We start from the raw sequence: 20,809 nt of genomic DNA on the forward strand, positions 1-20,809 counted from the left end.
GTGTTTACATTTGGGCCAGGATTGTGTACTTGCAAAGAGAACAAGCCTTTCCGACGGTTACGGTTGGAGGTGTAGAAATGTAACATGTCGTCGATGGACCTCCATTAGGATTGGGACCTTCTTCTCAAAATCCCGACTAACCATCGCATGTATAATAAAAATAATATACTTATGGGCGTTCGAGATGGCATCTACAAAAAATCTCCATTGCGAATGTGGGTTACGTTCTCGCCACACAATTGTGGATTGGAAAATTTTGCTGCGTGATATATGCAGGGGTTTTTTTCTCAGGAATCCCCGGCAGATTGGAGGCCCAGGCCATAACGGTAGAAACCGACGAGTCCGTTTTTAACCGCAGAAAACACAACGTCGGCAGATTTCTGACACCGGTGATCTGGGTCTTCGGTGGATACGACCCCCGCCGAAAAGGAGGGTTTCTTGGTCACTGTACCAAATAGGAACGCCGAAACCCTCCTTCCACTAATAAATAATAATAAAAATGTCCTTGTTTCTGGCGAAAAAAATGTACAAATAATCCTTGTTCCTGCCCCCCCCCAAATGCTTTTTATTGCCCCTTTTTTAGACTTTTTCCATTTGAGTTGCAAAAATAAAATTAACTTTTACGTGTTTAAGACATAGACAATGTCTTTTTACGTTAAAAATTGAGAAAAAAAACAGTTCAGACAAAAAAAAGTTTCCTATTATTTAACAAAAAAAAAGTTTCCTATTATTTAACAAAAAAAAACTTGTTTTATATATATTTATTTTGAAAACAGAAAACAATTTCAAACAATATTGATAAAAAAAACATAAATGAACGGTAGGTTTTTGCTTTTTACTTATTTATTTTTTTTTTGTTTCTACATTTTACAATTTCATTGTATAGTTATTTTTTGTAGCGTTGTTTTTATTTTATCGCCAACGCTCGGTTTTATCCGGCTGTTGATGTCATGCGCCGGACAAAGCCGAGCAAATGCTGAGTTACCTCTGGTTCGTTAAATGCACAAGTACCAATAAAAGTATGTGTACATTCAATAAAAGTATGTGTACTATCAATTAAAAGTATGTGTACATTCAATAAAAGTATGTGTACTATCAATAAAAGTATGTGTACTATCAATTAAAAGTATGTGTACATTCAATAAAAGTATGTGTACTATCAATAAAAGTATGTGTACATTCAATAAAAGTATGTGTACTATCAATAAGAGTGTGTGTACTATAAATAAAAGTATGTGTACTATCAATCAAAGTATGTGTACATTCAATAAACGTATGTGTACATTCAATAAAAGTATGTGTACTATCAATTAAAAGTATTTGTACATTCAATAAAAGTATGTGTTCTATCAATTAAAAGTATGTGTACATTCAATAAAAGTATGTGTACTATCAATAAAAGTATGTGTACATTCAATAAAAGTGTGTGTACATTCAATAAAAGTGTGTGTACTATCAATTAAAAGTATGTGTACATTCAATAAAAGTATGTGTACTATCAATTAAAAGTATGTGTACATTCAATAAAAGTATGTGTACTATCAATAAGAGTATGTGTACTATCAATAAAAGTATGTGTACTATCAATAAGAGTATGTGTACTATCAATAAAAGTATGTGTACTATCAATAAGAGTATGTGTACTATCAATAAAAATATGTGTACATTCAATAAAAGTGTGTGTACATTCAATAAAAGTATGTGTACTATCAATTAAAAGTATGTGTACGTTCAACAAAAGTATGTGTACTATCAATTAAAGTATGTGTACATTCAATAAAAGTATGTGTACTATCAAGTAAAGTATATGTACTATCAATTAAAGTATGTGTACTATCAATAAAAGTATGTGTACTATCAATAAAAGTATGTGTACATTCAATAAAAGTATGTGTACATTCAATAAAAGTATGTGTACTATCAATTAAAAGTATGTGTACTATCAATAAAAGTATGTGTACTATCAATAAAAGTATGTGTACTATCAATTAAAGTGTGTGTACTATCAATAAAAGTATGTGTACATTCAATAAAAGTATGTGTACATTCAATAAAAGTATGTGTACTATAAATAAAAGTATGTGTACTATCAATAAAAGTATGTGTACTATCAATTAAAAGTATGTGTTCTATCAATAAAAGTATGTGTTCTATCAATAAAAGTATGTGTAGTATCAATAAAAGTATGTGTTCTATCAACAAAAGTATGTGTACTATCAATAAAAGTATGTGTACTATCAATAAAAGTATGTGTACTATCAATTAAAGTACCTTTACGGACAAAGTCTGGAAAATTATGGAATGCATCTCATAGCATTCTACTTTCTTCAGGAGCCTATTATCGAAATGACGACGGTTTATGCAGTAGATTTGGTCGTTTATGCTGGGAAAAAAAGTCAGGTACGTAGCTATGCAGTTAGCATAACTGACCTAGTAAGATAAAATAGTCTTGTAACAATAACATAATGGTAAATATTTTGATAACAAAAATTAACAAAAGTGACAAAAACGATAAACAAAAGTTGACTTTTTACAAAAAGTAAAAAAAAATATGGAAACAGAAACGGAGATGATTTGTTATATCTGGATTACAGCGCGTCGGAGAAGAGAGTTTCCAGTTATCATTGAGATCCGCTCGATTATATATCATAACGACAAACATCCCAAGAGCTAATATTGACGCTACAGCAGAGATGTAAAATCTTGCACAAATATTGCAACTCCAGAGGAAACGGGGACCTGCGGAAAATGAAAATAAAGCGACGGAATATATAAAGCAACTGTATCGGTATTACTACTTAGCATGGGAGTATTTCTTTTAAAGCAAATCAAGTAAAGTATCAAACCAATGGCTACCAAAGGGAACCATGGAAGTATATAAGGTATACTCACTTTTTGCGTCATGCAGATAATATATTTATACATACGTTATTGAATGTTTCGAATGGGCAAAACCCTACATGTACACTTACCCACGCACACACAGTTTACTACAATAGAGAGAATTATGAAGTTGCAAAATATCTGCTTGAGAAAATTCGTTATTATCAGTGTGAGGAGATGATCTGTGTTAACCTGAAGATTGTGAACTTTTTGTTGGGACAGCAGTCCAGTTTCATCTCGTACTAGTGCTTTCCGTGCGTGTGACATAGTAAGGATCGAGCTCACCTCACATGAAGGTGTGTTCTTCGCAGGAGAAATAGGAGCCTAGGAGATAAAAAGAACTTCATCGCCTCTGTTGGGCAGACACAAGATAGTCTTCCCATGTACATTAAACTTGGCTTGAAAAAAGTTCTTAATAAAAATAGCGGTTGCTTCGATCACATGTTTTTTCTCAGGAATCATTATGAAGAATCTTAAATTTAGCATATTTGACGGACTTCAACTACATCAGCTCATAAGAGATCCAGATTTTGAAAGCTCAATAAACGGAGTCTCATTAGAAGTGTGAAAAGTATTTGTACCAGTTGTTAATAAATTGGTCAACAACAACAAGGCGAGCAACTATTTGCAGAACTCGTCACTAAAATGATGACTGTCTTCAAAAACCTGGCCTGTCACATCAGCATCAAAATGTACTACCTAATCTCATAGATGGATCGGTTCCCTGAGAATCTGGGTTTAATAACGATGCGTAGGGGTATGTATTCCATCAAAACATGAAGTAGATGGAGAACAGGTATTCGGGACGTTGGCGCGTAGATATAATGGTTGAATACTACTAGACATTAAAGAGAGACATTCCTAGAGATGAGTATTCCAGGAGATCAAAGAACTGATGACGAAACAACTACTTTTCATGAATTTGTCTTTATTAATGTCCTGTTTACTGATTGATAGATCAATTCTGATCATTGTTCGGCATTGATCAGTAACTATTGTAACAATAACCTATGTAATGTAATGTATAGTTCAAATTTGCAACATATTAATAAATTGAGTAAGCAGTGTTTTCATTAAAAAGAAAAACTAAGCGGATGTGAAAATAACAAAATTCAAATAAAAATACAGCTCTAATATATTTCACTTAGTAAAAAATAACGAATTTTCCTGTATTTACTTAATATAGTAGTTGTCGATTAGTTGACTTATTAGGCGAAAAACTGATGACATTTTGAAATCACAGGTGCAGATTTGCTTTAAATCTGTTCAAAAACCAAGACGTCTTACAAAAATATTATTTGTAAGCTAATGTAATATAGTATTTGTATATATAAGAGTAGTTGTGTAAATATTTATCTTGCTAAGTTTCATTCAGATTCCGCCTCAATCGACGTCAACCTTCTTAAACAATAGAAAAACTTCACTTAAGCATATAAAATAAAATTACGTGGCAATTCTAGGGCAGATAAACTAAGACGTTTCTACCATATGTAACCTTTACCAGGAAAGCGAAGCTATTCGCCAATGTCGCCGCCCGACAACTAAGTTAAACTAACTGGCAACTCAATAACCCTAATGAGAAGCGAAAACGGGTAGTACGCTAGTGGCATCTAAAGAAGTCACGCACACACGCATACATACATACATACATACATACATACATACATACATATATAATGATATACCATCTCCTATATTATTTTCCATACATTTCGCTGTGATGCTGGTGCATGCTTTTAACAATTGCGATATTAGGGTCAAGTTTCGGTTTCGTACATCAGGTAAACCTTTTTACCTTAGACGTTTCAACGCAAAGTCGAAAACTATTTCGAATCTTGTTCTGAACTTTTATATGCAGATGATGCAGACCTTGTTTCACATTCAAAAGCAGACACACATATTATGGACAATTTATCAGAGGCTAGTAAGGCGTTTACCATTAGCTTCAAGAAAACATATGTTATGTATTCCTCTTCTATAGGAATGTCATGTGTTGGACCAAACATCTTGGTTGATAGTAAAAAGTTAAATGTCACGGACATATTGTGTATCTAAGTAGTATGCTTTGTAAGGACTGTACGCTTGATGCTGAGATAAATCACAGAATATTCAAAGTCAGTTCTGCTTTTGTAAAATTCGAGAAATGTGCGTGGTCAGATCGGGGTATCACATCAAAAACAAAACTATTTGTCTACGCTGCTATATGAGTCAGAGACTTAGACAACATATAGAAGGTATCTCAAGTTATTGGAACGGTTGTACCAAAGTTTGTATTCGGAGGATACTTAATATTTACATACATACATACATATACACATACCTACGAAGAAAATGATGAAGGTTTTACAATGTGTCATTATATAGATAACTACTAATAATGATACCAGGTGTCGCTGTTGTCAGTTGCTTTCGTCCGAGCAAGTGAGTGTCACACACTCAGTACAATTGAGTGAATTCCATTTACAAATTAGATCAAGTGGAAAAGACACGTCGTTCTTGCGATAAAAATTTCTTGTATAAAAGCATAAGAAATGAAGAGTGAATTGGAGGGAAATAAATCGTGGAGATTTTCCACTTAATCTTTTTCTTTTGTTGGTATTGTCTGTCTAGACTCATTAATTTACTTTCTTAATAGCAGTTAAATTGCATTTCATCAAAGATGTCTGACTGATTCGCACGGCTTATATGTTCCATAGAAACATTTAAGATTTACTTCATCATCATAATCAGACGCATCAACATCGACACAATTGCGGAAAGATCTGGCACCAGTCGTTATTAAACTTGCAACTCTCATAACAAGAATATGGTGAAAAACAAACAAAGGTTGACATCAGGATTTGTCATCTTTTAGTAGTCTTTCTCTCTTTTTCTTTCTCTCCCTCTTTCTCTTTCTCTCTCTCTCTCTCTCTCTCTCTGCATGTAATCTGAAAAAACATGTTATGATAGAGCCGCAAACGAATAGAATGAACGCGATAATGTTACTTCTGCGCCATTTCCTTGTGTGTTCTAGGCCAAACCTTCCCCGACTTCGCATGCAATCACTAAGCCTTGCTGTTCTCAATATTGGGGATAAAAATCCTGTAATATTCCAAGTTAAAGAATAGATGCGACTAACGAGGAGAAATTCGTGAAGAGCAGACAATTCTGAGGAACGATTTCTGCGTGATGTATGCAAAAATACTACATGTACACTGGATAATTCTATTGCTTCAAAAATGTACATGACGTGAAATTAACTTCCTGTATAAGTGTCAGATGTGTCCTAAAATAGAACATTGCTGTCACATTTGCAATGGGGTTAACCTAAATTACTCTTTCTTGCCTTGACAAATTACAAAATCGGCTTCGCAATCTAGAGAAAATCATTTCTTCTCTTCACTACATCCTCTTTCTCCTGGGATAGAAGTTATTAACTGTAAGCAACTGCTGACGTTAATGCATTCGACTGCATTATTTCAATCTATTTGATTGTTTTCCATTTCGGATTTTAAAAATATGAGAATTTAGAATTTGTAGTATGTTCAGTAGTCGAATTTCTATTCTCGCTCTGTGTGTTATTCTCACATAGTTTCCGCCGCTGTAACCTCCGAATCTATTCGGTTAAATTTTGTTTAACTCGGGAATATTCATATCGAACTTGGAACTTTGTACAGAATATTATTTGATTCACGGGGGTAGATTGTTCTCGTTACGATATAAAAATTCGTGAGTTGGAAAACACACACCTGAAAGAAGTGAGAGGATAGATACATCAGGCGAAACTTAATGAGAATAACATCCAAGATTATTATAGTAGTTCTAATAACTTTAAATAATACATATTTTGTGGTAGATTGGCCAGCAACAGCCTTTTTGGTGAAGAGTGTATCTCTCTCACATCTTACTATTTGATACAAAACTTATAAAATAGGCTGATCTTCAACTGAGAGACAGAAGCAAATCCAAGTCAGAAACAGCATAACTTCTCGGGATGAAATAAACCCTAATTCTGGAAACAATAAAGTCGATAGTCAATATGGCGAAGAACAGTTTTGTTGATCAACGGTAATTCCAAATCAAACAAAGGCATGAAACAAGAAACCCTGACTGCTCTGCATCTGTACCGTGGTTTTTCTTTGCGGTCTAGTACAATTATTTGTCTTTTACTATACAAAACTAAAAGGATACCAGATATATAATGGGTAAAATTAATTTCATTAAAATAATAGATTTGCACCATTTTTACGTCCTCTTATGTAGATTAACATTGTAGACAATGGTATTAAGCGTTATGTCTAAAAAAACTATTCAAATTTTAATTAAAATCTATATATTATTTTACTTCTAAATTGCCTAAAATTTAAGACTTAAGTTTAGGCGGTCATAATAAAAAATGTAATTGATATAATTTGCTAGTTTCAATTTAATATCGGAAATATTAGAATTTTCAAAAAGAAAAAAAGTGGTTACATAACTGTAATCCTTGTAACATACTTAAAAGTAACTGAATTTTGAAGAATACTTAATAGATGCTGCCTGATAGCTAGAGTTAAAGTATGTAACTTTTCAAGAAGATTTTCCTGTCAAGCTGTCCATGATTAGCAATAAACCAAATTACATTAAGTATAGTTTGCATGACGACTCCTTACTGTTAGCAACTGTGTTCCAAATTTCATAATGATTGGCTACCTATTTATTCTGCACGGAGAAATATGTACATACGGGCATATATCTAACTTTATGTATAAAATAATATGATTAAAAAATATGGATACTAAACGTTTTTCTCGAAAACAATATATGCTGTTGATGATGAAATATTGAAAAAAAATAAACGCAGAAAAAACAAGTGAAGCATGCATGTCCCCTGTGAGTGCAAAATGAACAGGACATAAAAATGACCAAGTTCAGAATTTTCCTTCTATCGCATGTAGCCCCCAAAATCCCCAATGGACGTCAAATTATGGTGAAAATTAACAAATGGTGCATTTTAGGCCTTAGCATATGTAAATTTTAGTTCTGTACCATGCAAAAAAAAATAAATGACCAAGTCCCTCATTTGCCCCCCCCCATTTAGTCCCAAAAGTCCACAAGGCCTTAACATATTTTAATTTGAATCCAGCACCATGTAAAACTGCTATAAAGACATACACAGAAAAAATTTTGCCAAATATGGTAAAATTGTCTCAAAAATGGAGAGTTTTATTAACCCTAAAAGAACCCCTGGGACACACCCAAGAGTTATCGCGAAATATAGACACACAAAATTATATAGAAATCAGTTACAACTTTTCAGAAAGTTTTATAAAAATCCAAGGAATCAATTTTTTTAATAAGCACAAAAGTGTCAATTTTAGCAATTTTAAACCTGAAAGGCACCCCTAGTGGAGAGGCAACCGGAGTTTTCCTGGAAAATCCGTTCTGTTACTTTTTATGCATATCATATTTAATGTTTGTGCAAAATTTTCAAGGCGTAACTATTGAGAAAAGTGCGGACGTGATAAGGGCTGTCCCCTTTTCATGTAAGTATAAAAATAGAGAGATTTAGTTAAAATGAAAATGAAATAGCATAGACGACTTCGAACCTCGTAAATTAGGTTTAGAAATAGATTACGAGAGAATTAGAAAATGGAATGTAAAACAAACCATTGTTTAGCTTAGAGATAAAATAGTTTCAAGAAAAGAATGTGCGTTGTCAATTCTGTTATGAAAAATTCAATTGAGGAATGCAACTATACAAGGTAATTTAATAAACATGTTTTTAACATATTGGAAAAATAGGTTACTGGGAATATAGGTTAAAATTCCTTTTGTAAACAAAGGAAAAAGTTTTGGATACACATGTCCAGAACACGTGAAAGAAGACACATGTTTTAACATGTGTATGACGTCATGGAAAATGAGAAGTTCTAGATATAGTTAGAAACTTGAGAGAAACTGGGGGAGAAACTGGAGGAGAGTCAGAGAGAGTCTGAGGACGACAGACGACAGTCCAGACATGGATATTTGAACGTCTAGAAGAGAGACGGTCACTTTTGAAACTTAGAATGTGAAGCTTTGAATTCTTGACTCAGAAAACCACGGCCGGTCATGAGAAGAAATAAACCCATCATGTGTTTTTATAAATGTCGTCTTTGTGTTGTGATTCTACCAAAAGGTAAAGTGAAAATTGTTATATATGTCTTATGTATATCATGTGGTTTAGAATGTCTTGACATACACATCTCATATCTACAATGTGAACTCTACATCTCATATCTACACTTCTAAGTATGAACATTTTAATATAAATATGAATCTCTTTATAACACGAACAATCTCTTACAACAACATCTCTCTCTCTCTCTCTCTCAACAGCATCACTCATAATAAGACTCTCTAATATGCACTTTATATAACAACAAAAACAATAATAATAAGACTATTATATAACACGAACGGACAAGGGTGAATTTACAGGTTCACCCTCCTTTTGCCAGGGACTACTTATTACAGAAAGTATATAGTTTAGTGATGAATTATTTCACAACTTTGAAACTTTTCTCTCGGAAAATCGTTTTCAATCTTTTAACACACTTTGTACGTCGATTATTATAAATTAATTTATTCCGATACCAAATAAGTTTCTTCTGAGAAGAATATAATTCTTCCTGATAGCGTGTCTTATCAGACGAAACAACTCATATTGAACCAGTAAAATGAGATTAAAAAATGCAGGATATATTTCACTAAGTTTTTAGTTGACGTTTTCTTAAAATGGATTATGGTTATTAAACGCATCATCTAGCCTCTGAGCTAACAGTTTCTTTTTTGTTTTTGTTTTTAATGCGGATTAACTGAAGTCGTCATCTGAAACTATTTCTTTACCGAATTAATGCTTCAGCAAACAGAAACGATGACTTACTGTAACGATAAGATGAATAAGCGAAAGTATAATAAAACGTGTTTGGCGTACAGTTCGGAAAGTAATTACCGATTTCAGAAACAAATGTTTATTTATTTACATTATTTATTCAGTTCACGAGCCACAACTTACAAAATAAAAAAAAATCACCCGAAGATATAGTTTTACAATGGTAAATGGATTTTCAATTTAATAATGAAAGATATTACGAGAGGGAATTAAATTGATGAAACAGATGAACGAAGGTTAATTATTTGTGAGTTGGTTTTATAACAAACCCTAGTTGACATGATTCTATCTTACTGGATGCAATTTAACTGTGCTGAGTAAATGACCAAACTAGTTACATTTTCCTAGCATATATATATATATATATATATATATATATATATATATATATATATATATGTGTGTGTGTGTGTGTGTGTGTGCGTATGTGTGTGTGGGTTTGTGTGTGTGTTTGTGTGTGTGCATGTGTGACCGGGTTCCTGTACAGCATGGTGCAAAAGAAGATATACGCTATTATGTTGTTGAACTTTTAGATGAAGCTTCATAATTCCAATTATTATTATTCTCACTACTGTTCTCGTCAAAACGTTTGGACCTATGTAACCGATCCTTTTGTCGAACTCGGGAATCTCATTGTTGAACTCGAAAATATGCACTAGATTTTGAACAGAACCTATTATTTTATCCACAAATGTAGATTGATCACGTGCCATGATAAGGTAGAACATATAAGTAATTAGCAATTGTATTCTAGTTATCGCCACACTAAGGTTTGAACCTTGTACTATGTTTGATTAGTAAATGATCTTAGCAATATACAATGCCATATGTGTGAACCGTTAATCATAAAAATTGTAAAAGTTACAATAAAATGAAAAGAAAAATGGAACAAACGTGGATTAAATTAAGAGTTCCGTTCGAAACCATGTGTACATTCCCGCGTTCGCCTGATAGATTCTTTCGTTCGACCAAAAACGCATGTGATAGTCGGATGTTACATCGGCCGAAACGTTATGAAATAAAGACTCAATATAGGAACACGAGTCAAAATAATTCACATATTTAATATACAGCCGTTCTGCATCATTGAAATTATTATCCAGCGGTGAAAACAATATGTATATTAAAATATTAAAAACATCACGCACTGTTACTCTTTCGTTTTAGTAAAATGAAAATACATTTACCCAATTCAATCAAATCGTACGTAGTTTTAATCATTTTGTTTCATTCTTTCATTTAAATTGTCAAGCTGACAACAAGCAAATCCATTACCTGGGACATTTTGGCTTCTTATTACACGTGTTTTCATTACACATAGTTCGTATTGCATGTTTATGCAACAGTTGCTTGTTTTTATGATAAATGTAGTAAATAATATGTACGTAGTTTGCCTTTTTATCACTGCATGCATACTTTTGCACGACACTCTATATATACAGATAAATTGATATTATTGAAATTAGATTATTGATTAAATATGAAATGTCCAAACTGGCATAATCAATATAGAAATGTTGTTCGTGTAATGCATTAAATTACCTTAAAATAAAATAAATATTTTCTTAACAAAATGTTCTCTCCCTCTCCCTCTCCCTCTCTCTCTCTCTCTCTCTCTATGTCTTACGCCCTCTCTCTCTCTCTCTTTCTTTCTCTTTCACTTCCTCTCTCAAGTATAGTCGGGATATAAACGTTCACGCTGCAACGTCTTGCTCAAGAGATCACAATCAATCAGACATTTATCTTATCTCTAAATAGATCTCACTATTCCACGACTGTTCAGCATGGATTTGTACATAAAAATAAACTAAAAAGAATTTGAATAGAAACTAGACTTGTGTGCTATGAGAGATTACCGTTAAGGGAATTTTGTTCACTATTTGATACGAGAGTCACATGCGCATTTTATTGTTGAAGATTTAAGTACAAAATTATGGGCGAATTTATCGAATGCGATCTGACAAAATAGGGGCTTAAAAATCAATCCTAATTCCTTTGTCAGGTATGGTGAGTACTTGCATATAGTGAAGATTGAAATCAAATGCCGACAGAATTTCAAAGGGATCTGTATGATTAGCAGAGATATATGATAATAAGTAAGGAAGAAAATTGTGTCTTTTAATCTATACAAATAAGTAATACATTTTTATTTTTTATTCTGAAAAGTTTATTGCATTGTGTAATATTTAAAAACATATCTTCTATTAAAGTTGATAATAAACCCATTTCGAGTAAGAAGATTGAACTTAAGAAAGACGTATATATGACAGAAATAAAAAAATATATCCTTCTTATCATTGAAACAAATCCTCTATAATATGGATATTATATATGATAGTTCTAAAGGTACTAGCAACATTTTTAATGAATTATTTATATAATATAATTCTTTATGGTGTAATGTTGGAAAGATAGTATAATGACAAACGAATATTTGCAACAATTTCTCCAAAAGAAGAGAAAGTAATTTAAGGGGTAATAATATTGTGACAAAATAAATATTACAACTCTTGAATTAAACATTGAAAAATGGTACAATGGTACAAATTATATAAGTAATGGTATACACACTATTGTAGACAACCATTTAGAAAATCTCCATTGCTAACACATATGCACTAGTTCATTAATAGAACTAGTTCAATTAATATAACTAGTTCAATTAATATAACTAGTTCAATTAATATAATTAGTTCTATTAATAGAACTAGTTCCATTAATAGAACTAGTTCAATTAATAAAACTAGTTCAATTAATAAAACTAATTCAATTAATAGAACTAGTTCAAGTTATAGAACTAGTTCTATTAATAGTTCCATGCACTGGCGATAAATATCTAGCTTTATACTGCTTCATCGACGATTAAATAGTATCAATACTTGTTTATATTTCCTTTTGTTGATGTAAAAAATCGATTATTTTCATCTTGGGTTTATGCTTTTATTTCATTTGTTAATATGCAGAAAATAGAGAGTGATGGAAGCGATAATAATAAACACTGTAAAAACGAGACTAGGGAAATCAAAAAGTAGAAACAATATAAAAGAGTAATAAAAAGAAAGAAGATGAATCATTTCGTGAAGCGTTTCCAAATGTTACTTAATTATTATAGTCTAATTAGAAGAAAAATAATTGACATTTTGCTGACGACATTTTGCATTCGTCTTCTTCTACATATTGCCAACTATTCACCCGCTTTCTCGACTACAATCTTTTTATAACGTTTTTAGGGCAGCTAATTCATTGATATGTAAATAAATCATATATGAAACGACACGACTCTATGATCTTTAAAGATTATCTCACCGCACACCCGTACACCTATACTTAATCTATATACATAATTTTCTTATGAAAAGTAAGGAAGTATCCCTGACTTTTGGGCCCGTTATAAGGAAGACAAAAGTCCTTATTAATTGTTTAAATGTTTAAATGTAAACCAATAATATAATATTTTGGTGTAATTAAATGTTAGTGAAGAGCTTGTTAGAGTTTTTGGTATATTTAGTACTTAACAACTTTTGCTTTATGCGACTTTAATTTGTACCTCTTTCTCCTCTCTCTCTCTCTCTCTCTCTCTCTCTCTCTCTCTCTCTCTCTTACTCTCTTTCTTTCTCTCTTTCTCTCTTGTATACTCTATGCATACCTAAATCCATATTATATAACACAGAAAAAAGTTATTCTGCTCTGTGGGTCCTTTAATGCGTCAACCAGAGAAGGGAATGTTCCTTAATATAACACACACATAGGCACACGCATATATATATATATATATATATATATATATATATATATATATATAGAGAGAGAGAGAGAGAGAGAGAGAGAGAGAGGGGAGGTGAAGAGATGCTTTGGAATATATATATATATATATATATATATATATATATGTATATATAAGTACTTCATTACTAATGTTCTTGTAGTCCATTTTTTCCTCTTCGTTAATTTTGTTTGTTCCGGTAATATCTATTTAATTCTATTCGATTGAATGCTGTTAACTTTAATAAAAAGAGTCATTTGCAGGATATCGAGTGAGGCTCACACGTTTGCTTTAAAGGAGACGCTGTCGTTCATGGCTTGCAGATCTCCAGTCTGAGCCCCGTATTTTATATTCCTTTGATGTCATTTGTTTCATATTTCATTTATATACCTGTCAACACCAGGCTCATGTATTTATGAGAAAGATGTGCATCTATATGTTGAAATAACAATTTTACTATTACGCACATTAGACGATTTAGATGTTTACAAGAAAGAATAGTGATCATGTATTATTTATTAGGATTAGCAATAAATTATGAAAATAACTCGGATATATGCAATAATACACTAAGGCAATTCATGTAAGAACATATGTCATTACTTTTCCCACGTTTTCCATATGACATCGCCCAGCAAATGTTATTAAAAGGGGCATACCTAAGTAAGTTAGGAAGCAAGCTAGATAAGTTGGAAAATGACTTTGGAAAAAGGTTAGAATTGAACCCAGTAAGAAAAGTTTAAAAACAATACATATTGAAATCCTTGGAATGCAGAACGATTCTTAGTGTTCACGCAAATAAATAAATGTTATTCATGTCAGAGATAGATATTTAATTCGGGAATGCAGTCGATTGTTCATTTTTTTTAGAAATAACTGGATATTAAATATGTCAGTTAAAAGAATGGACAATGCGAGTTTAGAAATAATGATTAACAAATAGATTAGATATTGGGAATTCTTTGTTTGTCAAAAGTGTGTTTAGACATACATAGGTAAAATTCACGCGAATAAATTTAACGTGGTGAAGCATGCTTCTGACGTCATCAAAAAAGGAGATTCTCAATATATTGAGACAGGGTTCGAACTTAGTGAGAGATAAACAGTGAAAGACAGAGCCAGAAAGAGCTTGAGTCGGTCCAACGGGGAACTGACACCATTTTGGTGGCGAAAGTGGAGAAGATAGGACAATGTAATTCAGAAAGCTTGAATCCCTAACTATCATCATCAACCAGCTGGTATGAATAAAGAATCATCTGTATTTGTAAACTGTTGTCTTCTTCTGCATTTACTCTTACAAAAGGAAAATGTAAATGTGTTTTGTCTATCATCTTGTAAACGAACTTTGTATAATTCTCCTCCGCAACGTATCTCCCCTCTATCTGTTTTAACAAAAATTGTTGCATAAATGTCTTATTTAATTGTTATAAATGTATCCCCATTATCTGTTCCCTGCGACGATATACACTCCTCAATATATATATATATATATATATATATATATACGCCCCCACACACACAATGAGATACGCTTTCAATACATCAACACGGCAATATACACTTGTCCCGATATATTTATCTCACTATCCGACACAACGACTGATTTTGGATTCACCTGATCGCTAAATTAAATAATTCCGATTCATTGATTTTAAAATGAATTGTCTTAAACTAAAATTATGTTTTCAAGTTGACTACAAGGTCCAATCTGTAATATAAATTAAAAACGTGTTTTTTACATGAAGAAATAAATTGCTACAATTTTTAATAAACAAATAAATCAGAGATACATTGGTTTAATTTATTTAAAGAATATTAGCTGATTATGACATTATTATGGAAGCAGATTTTTTATATTATTGACTTCAAAATTCATATTTGTATTAAGCGTAAATTATATATATTTCTTTAAAAATCACTGTGAAATGTTCACTTTATCCGCTAGTTCATTATAATATCCGGGCAATGCCGAGTAGCTATTCTAGTGTTATATAATGTGCAAAGGAAGAAAAGTGTTATCCAAGCAATAATTATTTTGACGTGCGATTAGCTGCTCATCGAAACGATGATTCTGCAATTGTTTCGCATCTTTTGATTGAAAAAATGGATGATTGGGGAAGGAGAAGCTAATTGTATTCTCGTCCCCCGTGAGATCGCGAAAAACCTGATCAACAATCAAGTCGACCAAATTAGACGCTTAAGAAATGGCTGGAAAATCCAATTCTTACCAGAAAATTCTACTTGTTTCCTATACACGGATTATGCACTAATCATATTCCCTAAAAACATGGATTTATCAAATATCACATGAAATTAAATAAAGGCAAACTGACTATAGAAATGGGTAGGTGGGTGTGGTGGGTAGGATACTGACACCAATTTACGATCTGCGTGTTTCGAGTTCAAATGGTGTTCTTTCTATAGAACAAATATTAATATTGATGTTGGCAACCTTCAACCAGCCCTTCATATTAAAAAATGGAATTAGCCAAACCTTAGCTCTTAGAAATATATTTTATAATAAATAATGATAAACTCAACTAAAAGTTCACGAAGCTCATCAATAAGAACGTATGTTCTACTTATATTAAAACACATTAATGAAAATCCTATTCTTTCTATTGTACCAATTTCAGTATTGATGTAGCGAATTTCACCCAATACCTGGTGAATGTACCTAAATCGAGAAAAAACTAGACCAATCAATATAAAAAAAATTAAGCCGTTCAAACCTGTTGTAGCCTTATAATTAAAATAAATTTACGTTTTTACTATAAAATTCACATTTAAAAATTTTAAAATTCCAGATATCCCACTAACAATAACCAATCCACATAGCTAAATTCGTAAGTTAAACTCATTATTCGTAATAATAGTGACGTCATATCCCTCTATTTTAGTTAAGTATACTCAATAGCAACACACTAGGGGTTTTAATATATTGCTTATGTATAATACGATGTAAGTTATAATCTGGGTATTGCTTTTTAACTAAATATTGTTGCTATTATTTTTAATTTAACAATAATTTGGATTTATACAACAGATATTTAGGAAGATTGTTTTATTTCTTTTTTATTTATTTTTTTTATTGTTTTTATTTCTTAGCAATTATCTTCAAATGTTTTCTTTCGACTTTTCAGTGTGAAGGATTGTTACATAGCGAGGTTGTTTATATAGGACTGCTTATATACCCTACTAAATAAACGTACATGTGTATAGAGTTAAATAATACGTGTTTGCGTTTGTGACGTATTTGCGTCCATATATGTATATAAAGTTGAATCGTGGTGTGTTGAATGTGTATACGTGGTATTTCTAATGTCTTTTGTGTTCTTATCATAACGGACCATATGTATGTCTCTATGTAGTGTAACAGACTGTTGTCTTTGTATCCTTAATGTCTTTTTACGACCCGTGATTCCTCTATCTAGTGTGTGCGTGTCAGAACACATAACACCATGTATATAACGACATACCTGTTCTGCTATTATTTCTTCTGTGAGTTTCTTCAACGATCTTGGAGAGCCGAATCTTCTTTAAGGGAGACGCTTCACAAAACAGACCAAGACTATGTGCGCTTTTTCCATATTTTATTCACTCCCGGGTATTTGTAATAGCAGAAATGGAGTGACCGACGTACTTTGACTGGGGGAGGGTTATTTTATGCCTCCAGTCTGAGACTTCTTTCCTCTCACGTGGAGGCCCATTTCTAGCCCATCTGTTATTCTTCATGTCTCAAATCCGATTGCAAACGAGACTTTGAACACGTTACGTGCAACACGTTACTTTCTGTCACCTGTGCGGATATTTTCCGGTGCAAACTTGACCAGGTTACAGTTTGACAAGTCTGACAACCTGTCAAAATATGGCGATTCCAATCTCCGTTGTCCACTAAATAGATGGATATTTATATAGACAGACAGAGAGACATATAGATAGATAGATAGATAGATATATAGATAGATAGATATATAGATAGATAGATAGGCATATAATTAGATAAACAGATAGACAGATAATTTACTGTTTCAGCTCAGCTACTCTGTAACATTCCTTCCCCCATTTATACCCAAATATATGACGTATGCATAGATTTCCTACATCTGTCGTTTAAATTAAAAGGGACTACATATACTACCCCGCTGGCAAAGAAAGCTGACAGTGTAAAAATAAAATCGTAGCGTTGTAGGAGCTTATTGCGAAAGGGTTTGTGGCGGATGGCCATTGTCCGTAAGCTCTAGAAAACCTCTGTACTCAGCTCTTGCTTGTTGATGCTGTGTTTGTTGTTTCTACGGCCGCCCCTTTTGTTGGTGTTATTTTATTATATATATATATATATATATATATATATATATATATATATGTATATATATTTATATATATATATAATGTATGTATATAATAAATATAAAGATAAATATTATCGTTCAATTAGAACCAATGAAGACAGCGCATTGTCCTAAAAATTTAAAAAAAATGAAAATTAAAATGTATATTTTTTTTAATTAAACTATTGAGTAATACATCAAAATATCAAACGAGAAACTATATATATATATATATATATATATATATATATATATATATATATATATATACTACCATGCTGCGCGAACTTGCCCCGTCGTAAAATACGCTTAAATATGATATTTCGTATTTATTATTATATTATATTGGACCAATATATAGTAATGATTTAAAAAAAATTAAATGCACTAACGCCGAGAATCGAAACCTAAACGTTTAGCTTACGATTTTCTTTTTACTTTGACGTTAATATCAGAGATATGAAAACATGCTTGGTGCAAAGCTTAAAATTAAAACATGCATTAACAGCTATTATGTTACGCATGCATATTCGTAATGCCGTCGTTCGACCTTCATCCGGCAAATTTCTTTTTTGTTCACATTTTTGCACCGATTTTCCCCGGCCAAAACCAAAATATAAAGTGTCGCATGGGTTCGAATATCCTATATATAAAGTTTTATGCTTGTAAACAAAAACTAACAGAGGTTTCAAAAGCAAAATTTTTAAAACAAATATATATATATATACGTATACCTAAATATATATATATATATAGAAAGAGGTTTGTATTTACTATAAACTTTTTACGTAAATATTATGCAAGTATAAGTCATGTAGAATATCTGCATGAATATAATTAACTAAAGATGATCGTCACATGCGAAAATCGAAAAAAAATAATAGAGAATTAATTAAAATGAATGTTTAAAAAAATATGAAAATTAACTAGATCTTCAGCAGATGAATGCAAGTCTACGACCCAAATATAGCAAAGTTGTACTATTATTTTTAAATACGTAGACAAAAGAGCTTTTAATACAGATATTAATACACTAAAAACAAATTTACAGGAGTATATATATATATATAAAGTTGTAAAATATATATGGCAATCAAGCTAATTTATAAAACTCACTATGTCTGTCTGTCTGACTATCGCCATATATATATTAAAAAAAAAACTATTTCTTCCGAAACTAAAATTCGCAAAGCGGCGCTCAGTGCATCAAATTATTGGATTTTTCTGAGCCGCTCATTTATGGTTCTTTAGTCAGTTAAAATAAATTTTAGGAAGTCAAAATGTGTCTAAATTGAAAAATTGTACTGCATTTTATACATCATCTTAGTTCATTTTGAATCAGTTGTTATGCGTCTCACGTTGGTACATTGGTAACGTCACCAACTTTGAATACTTCGGTTTCGCTTCTAGCTAGTGGCATCCAAATACTGTTTTTTAGTTTTTAAATCACGATTCTATAATAATATATACGAAACAAATAAGTTACTTGTTTATTTTCTCGATATTACGTTGTGATTTGGTTTCAAGCACACTTATGAGTATTGTATTTTATTTAAAATCAAACAACTATTATTAAACAGGAACCAAATATACGCAGAGGTAAATATATAACCTATTATTAAAAAGGAACCAAAAATACGCAGAGGTAAATATATAACCCAACTAAAATTAACGTATAGTAATATTTTTAAAACTCATTTTTACCTCAAACAAGGATTATTTCAGATCATATCTAGTAGGGGAGTTGAACAATGAGATGCCTGTTAACATTACATTTATAATTGTGCATGTTAGTACAGGAAACAAGAAAAGGGTTCTAAATTCCAACAATCCGAAGGTAGAAATTATTCGAGCATTCAAAGACCTGCCTATTATATGGGGCGGCTTTTGCTGTTTATCGGGTTAGTGAGAGCATGTACGTTGAAGAGTGGAGACATTAGTACTGTGAGTTCATTAGCGCATATTCCATGAAAATACTTGTAAGATAGGTACAAGGATGAGACGTTTCCGCAATGATAGAAGGGCTGGAGCGCGGGATCTTTAAAATTTGCTGATGCTCAACTCCAGATATCGCAACATTACTCCATGCATGGCCAATAGTGGCTTTGTACGGATATCGTGTACTGTAGAGTGCGTACTTTTCTCGCACAGTAGAGAAAGCCCATTTTCTTTGCAGCCGCCTTCGCAACCTCATTAATGTATTTGTTAGAATAATAAAAAAGATATTTTGTATATAGACTGGTAACACTACGCTTTCTATTGCATACATACGGTAGTATATCAAACTTGTGCTCTGTTTGCTACTGAAAATCAGATTTTTATCACTTTCTGTTGACATAGATTACCGACTCACAAAGCGAGATGTAATGGGAGCATGATCTGCTGACAACAGAAAAGGTACTACGCTACCCCCAAATTGGGAGGTAATGATATGAATCATAATATCATTACCACAGAATAGATACTACATCCCAGTGAAGGTGGTAATTCCTGGAAAGATATTTTCATGACAACAGTGTCGATACTAGACGAAACAACTGAATTTAGTATTTTTGTATATAATTAGACGTTAATAGTGCCATTACCATTGAAAATATAAATAATTGTGGAATAGTATAGTTTCGACTTCAGACACATACGAAATCTCCCTTAGATATAAGAATAGCCGAATCATGAAGTTCTTCCATTGATTTTATATCACCGTGTATAAGTATTGGGAGGTTGTCTCTGGGTGCGTGTAGCTATATTTATGTGTCATATTGACATAGCACTCGCTAATTTTTCACCATTCTTTTGCTAAAATTTCAAATGATTGCACTTTATCACTTTTATTTCTAATTTCTGTTTTATTTCTTGAAATGAAACAGGAAATGTTTTCCGAATTCCCAGAATGCATCATACCTGCACTCCGTCCGCACGAGGGCACATCAGAGAAGA

This window comes from Euprymna scolopes, chromosome 42 (assembly GCF_053919585.1).
Source record: "Euprymna scolopes isolate OS-2025 chromosome 42, ASM5391958v1, whole genome shotgun sequence".
Lineage (NCBI taxonomy): Eukaryota > Metazoa > Mollusca > Cephalopoda > Sepiida > Sepiolidae > Euprymna > Euprymna scolopes.